At 37.6% G+C, this 8,254-nt stretch overlaps 1 long non-coding RNA gene across 1 annotated transcript in view; it reads right to left on the bottom strand.

The window, feature by feature from the left end:
• Nucleotides 1–752: 752 nt before the first annotated feature.
• The window catches only part of LOC115293601, an 18,543-nt gene continuing 11,041 nt past the window's right edge, over nt 753–8,254 (bottom strand). Inside the window, exons 3-4 of the long non-coding RNA XR_003909518.1 lie at nt 6,687–6,822; nt 753–928 (exon numbers count right to left, since the gene is read on the bottom strand). This is a non-coding gene — a long non-coding RNA (uncharacterized LOC115293601). The remainder of the gene's footprint in view (nt 929–6,686; nt 6,823–8,254) is intronic.

Here is an 8,254-nt window from a genome sequence, read left to right as displayed (position 1 = left end):
AGACCTGACCCAACCCAGGCTTTTTCCACAGCCCATGCTGTTCCCAGCATACTCTAGGATACACATAAGAGGTTGAATCATTTTCTATATAGGAATCTGCAAAACAACCTCAAAATTGTCCGGTGTAAGTACGCTTCCACTCAATTTGACCCATGGGAAGGCATTAGCAAGTCTCTGACTACTTAATTGATAGACATGTCTCTAGGTGTCCCAGTCATCTGAGGAAATGAATAATGGAATGCTGGGATGTGTACAAACTGCACTTATTCATAAAACCACCCAAAAATACCAATGAAGATGAGGAGATGCTGGAGAGAGGCTGGGAGGTGGGTTATTTCAGGTCTTTTCAGTAGTTCCTTTCCAAGTGTTGCTTTTGAATTCATTCCAGGGCAATTAGGATTATTTTTAAAAAAAGCAAGAGATCTTTACCTTATCATATCCGCAAGGGTAAAGATGTTGCTCACACATCAATGATAACTAGTTTCCTTGGATTACGTAATCATCCAAGACACAAATGTGTAGCACAGTGTTAAAGGCAAGAGAAAGACAGTGGAAAAGGAGGGGGTATGCAAGCTGGAATTGCAAAAGGAGATGATAGGTTATCTGTACTTTTAAATCCATGGACACCCTACTGAGTTCTTACAGAAAGAACACTTCAGTGACCCAGCTTTCTGGGAAACAAACCAACCCAACTTTCTGGTTTTTCATTGCTTTTTCTCCAAGTCAAGCTAGCATTAGAACCAAGAGGAAAGGATATGAACTGCACGTTGTTCTACTTTATGGAACATGTCCTGTTCTGTGCCTGTCACTTTTCTGTGGCTGTCCCAGAAGTGTCCCACAAGAACAGCCCTTCCCCATAGCAGAGTCACCACAACACAACAATTAACTTCTCTGTTGAAGTTTGCCAGTGAGTCAGCTGAGAGAGTATCTGTAAAAGAAGAAGAGAATTGTTTTTTAGGCATCTGTGGAAAGTTTATTACCAGGAATCTGGATGGGCAATACTAAACAAAGATAACATATCTGATCCCAGAGCCTAGTCAGGAAGAAAAGTAATTCATAAAAAGGCCATGAGGCTCGTGGGTCTTAAGAACCTGCATTTTATATAAGAAGCATTTTCACTTTCTTCATTTGAATTCATGCTCAGTGAAGATTGTTCAATAATATGATTTTCACTTTGGGGGAGGGGAACCAATATTTACTGCAAGATTCAGATAGGTCTGCATTGCTACTGTCCTCACCCAGTTCATCAATATCCCTGCACAGACTATGATAACAGCCTCCTGTGTCGTCACTGTCTCTCCATCCCCTAAAATGCCTCCCCAGGTGCTTCCCAGAGCTGACTCAATCTCACTGTCAGCCCTCAGATTAATGCCGTTTCCTCAGAGAGACCTTGCTAACTACCATGCCCCGTACTTAGTATCTATTTCATTTGATATTTTTCCTGATTGTTTTCATAGCCCTTAACGTAATCTTCTTAATCTGGCTTAGTGGCCAGAGGACTCATTTACTGCCGGGTCTTCCTGGAACAAGGTCTGGCATATAATAGGTACTCAAGGTTGGTTTAATGAATGAGAAGCTATGATAAATAAAATGATAATTATAAACAAATGAATGATTCAATGGGACAAACAGTAGGCTTAATAATTTAAAAATATTTACTTGTTCAATCTTATAAAAATCCTCTCATGAGGGAGCTATTATGCTCACTTAATGAACGAGGAGACAGATGCATAGACAAGGTCCCACAGCTTATAGGTAGAAAATGAGGATTTCCACTTAGGTCTGACTCTGAAGTCACTTTTATTTCTACTGAATCATATGACCTTCCAAATAGAAAAAGTTTTGCATGGAAGACATTTTTGAATTTTTTTAATATCCAAAGACTTTGGACTCCAGCCTATGCAGCTTTCTGATCTTAGACCAAAATTCCTATAATGATATCTTATCCTTTGAATCAAAAAATTTAAAGAATTTAAAGGCTTTCCATTGCCTCTTAAATGGATTTGACATCCTTAAACCACTCTGTGCACACACATGCCAGCCCAAAACTGTCAGGAGGAATCTTCATGGTAATTAATAAATTTTCAGTGTTCAGCCAGACAATGACTATGATTGACATTCTACTTATAATGGCTCTTGAACTGGTTTCTTGTGCATAAATCAGGACTGTACCCTATGCACAAGTCTAATTTACAGGACCAATTTTTTTAAATAAAGAGAAAAAAATTTTAAATGAGGCATAATACTGACAAGCTTCAATATCATAATCAAAAATCAATGTTACAATCACAGACGATGTTCCATGCTTGTTGCTCATTATCGATTCCTCTGGGTTTCATTTCTCTTACTCTTTTAATGTGTCACCCTCTTGGATTTTCTTTTCGGAATTTATACAGTGTGGGGGAAAACGGACACGTCGATCTGGTGGTATACAAAATCTTTAGGACGTACCCATATAGCATAAGCACCCCCAATATAAACAGAATGATATATAAACATACATACATATATATGCACACATATACATATATGTGTCCACAAATATGCATACACACTGTATTTTAACCACAGCTGTATAAAGAAAACTATATCTCACTGGAAAAACTGAACATGGACAAGATGGTGCCAGGAAATCCAATTAGCCCATTTATTCTTTTATGTGTCTGTTCTCTGATCTAGTTATTTGAACTCAACTTTTTTTTCTTAACTTCCATGCCTAATGCCAATAGTGTGTTTGCCAAAGTAAGACGATTTTATAAGAGAGACCCATGATCCATAATCTCTTCATTTATTTGTAACCACGTCGGAGGACATTAAACAAAGACTTGCTTAAAGGGCGGTCCTCACACCACTAACAGGACACAGAAGAGTTAAGTGCACATGTCGTGGGATGACCAGAGGTGAGGGGCATCCGTCTGCCCCCTCAGAGCCCCAAATCTCATGGTACTGTATTTACTTCTATGAGGACCTTTTATTTATGGCAAATGATATTAGTTGCTTATTTATGAAAGTGCTACTTAATTTCTTTGGGGGTAAATATACTTAAGGAAAAATATGTCAATTTAAAAATATTACATCTCTTGAATACTGAAATCAAACTGAGGGCTGAAGAGGGAGGGAGAAAGGGGAAAGGGGGTGATGGTCATGGAGGGGGGTCATGGAGTGAGGAAGATCACTGGTGTTACATGGAAACCAATTTGACAATGAACTATAAGTGAAAAACAAAAAGAAAAGAAATCCATATTAGTAAAATATCAAAAAATAAATTAAAAATACAAATATTACATCCGTAATAGTACAAGCGGTATGCAAAGTGGCAGATATTTTGCAAGATGTATGCAAGGACCAATGGAGACAAACGGGACAGAGGTCTAGAAGTCAGAGTTCACCACTTAATAACTGAGGAAACTTGAGTGAGTTTCTTAACCTCACTTAAAATAGCTGCAGGGACCTCAGAGCTCCTGTGTGTTCAAATGCAAAATATATTAGGTGGACCATAGCAGAGGCTAAGGAAAGATCTTCGCAAGGATAGTAACTGTTTGTATTACTTTGAACTGTCGTGAATGGAAAGGTGCATGGGAGGCACCTGGCGCAGAACCTAGTCGATAGCACATACTCAGCAGATAGGGATCAAACTCCCTCACCAATTCAGCTTCCTTCACAACAGACTTAAAAACACGCATGTGATTCAGAACTCAGTTTTAGCTAATTTCAGTCTAGGATGTGAATGTTGCATGGCCCATTTTAAGATAGGCACTTAAAGACTACATTGTATATGATTGATAGGGTATACAGAATTCTAAGTAAATATGTAGTGAACGATCTTCCTGTATCAGCAGTGCCTGGAAGGAATGCGTATCACAAAAACAAAAGGTTTTTTCCAGAAAGCAGCTTTCTGTAAGGGGGAGCATATCCACCTTCCGTGTCTACTGCAATGAAATGGGTTAAATATTAATCATCTGTCAGTTTGCAGTTGTAAATTTAAAGGGGAAAACTGTATCTTAAAAGAGCTTCAAAAGTCCTTTCCTAGAAGAATTACATATCAGGAAATTCACCCACAAATCCAACACAAATTGAAAAATCTTCTCAAGAAGAAAAGGAAATGAAGATAAACAATTTGAAATACTTGGGAAAATAGGCACAGGGACTTATGTTACTTAAGAGTATGGAAAAATGGTTGTATTTACAGAATCTCATCTCGAGACCCCTAGGAAGACAACAAGAGGAGATAAATGTGATTAGAAATTGGCTGACTTAAAAACAGTGAATCAAAAAATCGGGAACTTAGCAAAACAGAGATCATTCCTAGGAAGAAAAAAGTGAGAAACAAAGAGAAGCCACTAGCAGCCAGTGAAATTTGACTGAATATAGACACAATAGCAAATCTTTCTCTGAAATAGTGTATGTTTAAAATACTTTATTTAACTTTTTAAAAAATTTTAATGCTTATTTATATTTTTGGAGAGAGAGAGAGAGAGAGAGAGCGAGCAAGCGGGGTAGGGGCAGAGAGAGAGGATGGCACAGAATCTGAAGCAGGATGAAAGCTCTGAGATGTTAGCCCAGAGCCCGACATGGGGCTTGAACCCATGAACAGCAAGATCATGACCTGAGCCTAAGTTGGACACTTAACCGATGAAGCCACCCAGGTGCCCCAGGAATGAATTATTAAGTCCATTTATCCCTGAGCTGAAGTTGGACATTTAGCCGACTGAGCCACCCAGATACCCCTAAAATACTTTATTTTGGAAAATTTCAAGCATACTCACAGAAGAAAGAGTAAGTTAAGAATCTTCATATGCCCATCACCTAACTTCAGCACTGATCAACATGCTGCCAATCTGTTGTTGCATCTAACCTCAGATGATAGGGTTGGTGAGGTAGGGGAAAGGGGCTGGAGAATTGCGGGTCCGAGCCTTCGACCTAGTGTCAACCATAATGAATATGCATTTTTTATAAGGAATATTGGCATAGTAACTATGCTATTATCACTCTTAAATATTAGCAGATTCCTTAATACCTTCTAACACCTGATTTCCCAAATTGTTTCAGAATTGTCTCTGTAAAAATAATGGGCCTAAGTCAGGATGAAAATATAGACCACAAAATGCATTTATTTATTTATTTTTGTTTTCCTAAGACTCTCTGAGGACAGTCCCCTCGACGGACCTTTTTGTACCATTGATTTGTGGGAGAAACTGAGTCACCTGTTTCACAGAGTATTACCTGTTCTGAATTTCACTAATTGTAGTATTATTTAGCTTGTTCTTTGATCACCCCTATTTCTTATAAATGGCGGCTAGATCCAGAAGCTTGATTAGATTCTCGTTGATGTTTTCAGGCAAGAATGCTTCATAGATGGCCTTGTAGAATTCAAAGAATTCTTGATTCTTTTCCTTTCTCAGTTTTCAGAGTAGTAAGTTGGTGCCTGGTAACAAGTAGCTTTTTCTCTTGAATATTCATATGTGTTTGTTGGGTTGCAATCCGTTATCATTATTATTATTATTATTATTATTATTATTATTTTGATACTCAAATTCTCCTCTGTTCGCACAGTTGGAACACCTTATGGAGGACTCCTGCATCTTTTGACACAGTCCCTCCTAGACTTCCCAGGCTTCCTTGCTGACCAGCCCAACAAGATTTCCCAGGCTTATCTCATTCATTTCCTGCTCCAGACCTAGAATCTGCCTTTTCTGAGAACTCCGGTTCCTTTTAGAGAGACCTAGCATTGAGAAACCACAATCTGAGTGCTAGATTACTCATCACTCTTGCATTATCATTGCTTCTAAACCTTCCCAGTCGACAAAACTAGGACAAAAAACACAGATAAGAGGGAAAAAAATTATGAAGTCTTATTGATATCTCCATTTAATATTTAGGGTAAAAGTTTTTCCTTTGATTTTATACTTGTATATATTTTATTTCATGCTAAAAATCTAGGTTCTTAACATAATTGTTTCTGTTTTACATGAATAATATGTACAAGTTATGTATAATATATACATGTATACACATGTACATATGTATAATATTTACATATATAATAACTTAAAAATAAGATCACAATATTAGCACTGATTGTAAGATTCCTGAATACATAAATCGGTTTTGTTTTTGAGAAAAGGTAACATGAGCAATATACGTAGATTGATTTAAAATGCTGTTCATATGCACCAGACTCTGAGTTGTCCATGTTCACATTAATATAAAGTGATTGAGTCTCAAGGTTGAAGTGCTTGCTGTACTAGCTTTTAGCAGACTTTGTCAAGGTATCTGAAGCTAGAGTTTAATGACGAAACTAATTTACCCCAGCTTCTTAGGGTCAGCTTAATGGAGCGGTACCAGAGACTACAAAATACACTCCAGGGGTAGAACCATGTCTGTTCTTATATTATGTAGCATCTAGCTCAGTCCTTGTATGCACGTGCACACAAATCAGTCATCATCCTACATGGTTTAGGGGAAGCCACTAAAGGGGAAAGTTTCTTTCCAGATGTGTTGAAATAATCATAAGTGACAGTGTAGTGGCCATCTATTTCTTCAGATTCTCTACCATTGTTTTCCAGGAACATGTCACAACAAGTGTTATTTATGGACTAAGAGCAGAAGAGGCTCTTAGAAACCTAATTCAGTCACTCCATTTGTCAAATAAGAAAAATGAGCCAGCCAGAGACTCAGTACTTTACCCCCAAATCGCCCAGCTACCTCCTAGCAGAGACAAAACTGGGATCCGGAGACCTTCTTGCCCGGTCTGGGGTGCTTCTGCTTCGAGGCAGGTGGCCCACATTTTCATCCATCCCTGGTGTGCTGTCTGAAGTAGCACTGTTAACAAAGCATATGCACGTTGAACAGTGTGGTTTGATCCCTTCCAGGAGTTTGGATACATTCTGTCTCATTAGGCCCCGATTATTGGCAAATTCAACCTGACTTGTGATTGTCTTGTTCTGGCTGTTGTGAGGAATGGCCTAACAAGTTGCCACAGACCTAATTTGTTCCTCTCTAACTTCAGGTTGTATTAGAATGCAAAATCCAATATTGTGAGAAACTGTAATAAATTATTACTTTGTCTAACCCACAAAAAATCCAATGAATTAAGAAAAGTAATCAACATCTACAGACTTCATATTTGACTGACTTCCTAATTTTATACTTGAGATAAAAATTGAAGTTTGTTTATTAATCTTTGTTCTTGATTACCAGTTGTCATTTGAGTCTACAATATAATAGAGGACTGGCCATTCTCCCTTTTCATTAAGTCCAAGTTGAAACATCTGATCATTATTAGAGTTTTTATAGGCATAATGGCTCCACAGCAGTTCCATGCTCAGAAAAAACTCAAAAACTCTTTGAAACACATGAGATTTTGAGCAATGTGGTGACCGTACTTTGCTGCTATACTTACTTTGTATTTGAATTGTTAAATTCCTCTGCGAGGGCTACAAGTACAAAAAAAAGTGCCAAGTATTAAGTCACTTTTAAACCAAGATTGCAAAACATATGCTAATTAGGTGGTGCTATTATTTGGTAAAGAAAGTGGCCATCGTGTATTAAAAATATGGACTATTCTTTAAAAATCAAATTTCATCTGTAATACATTATATTCAGGAACTTGTTTTTATTTCAGCTTTATATAGTCTCAACGTCTTAAGTGTTTCCAGGTAATATACTGTAATGGAAATTTTATCAGCTTCACTTTATCACTGAAATACTGCCTTTAATGCTTTATGATGTTTACTGGCTTTTTTTTACTATAATATTATATTAATTTAGTTAAAACATACACACATATATGGGTTGTCAGTGATATTGTTTGAAAAGATCATTTATCCTGGAGAAAACGATAAAACAATATTTCAAAATTCATGCAGTTGAAGGTTTTTGAATTGAATGCTTTTTTAAGAAATTGTTTATTTATTTTTTGAGAGAGAGAGAGAACACGAGTGTGGGAGAAGCAGAGAGAAGAAGAGAGAGAATCCCAAGCAGGCTCCATGCTGTCAGCACAGAGCCTGACCTGAGACTTAATCCCACAAACCATGAGCTCATGACCTGAGCTGAAATCAAAAGTCAGATTTTTTTTGACTTTTATTTTTTTCTTTTTTTTAAATAGTTTATTGCCAAATTGGTTTCCATATAACACCCAGTGTTTCTCCCCACAAGTGCCCCCCACCATGACCATCACTCCCTCCCTCCCTCCCCCTCCCCCTTCAGTCCATAGTTCGTTTTCAGTATTCAGTAGTCTCCCTTGATCTGTGTC

Source organism: Suricata suricatta, chromosome 6, assembly GCF_006229205.1.
Source record: "Suricata suricatta isolate VVHF042 chromosome 6, meerkat_22Aug2017_6uvM2_HiC, whole genome shotgun sequence".
Lineage (NCBI taxonomy): Eukaryota > Metazoa > Chordata > Mammalia > Carnivora > Herpestidae > Suricata > Suricata suricatta.
The sequence above is the reverse complement of the archived record's forward strand: the minus strand, read 5'-3'. Positions and strand labels throughout refer to the sequence as shown.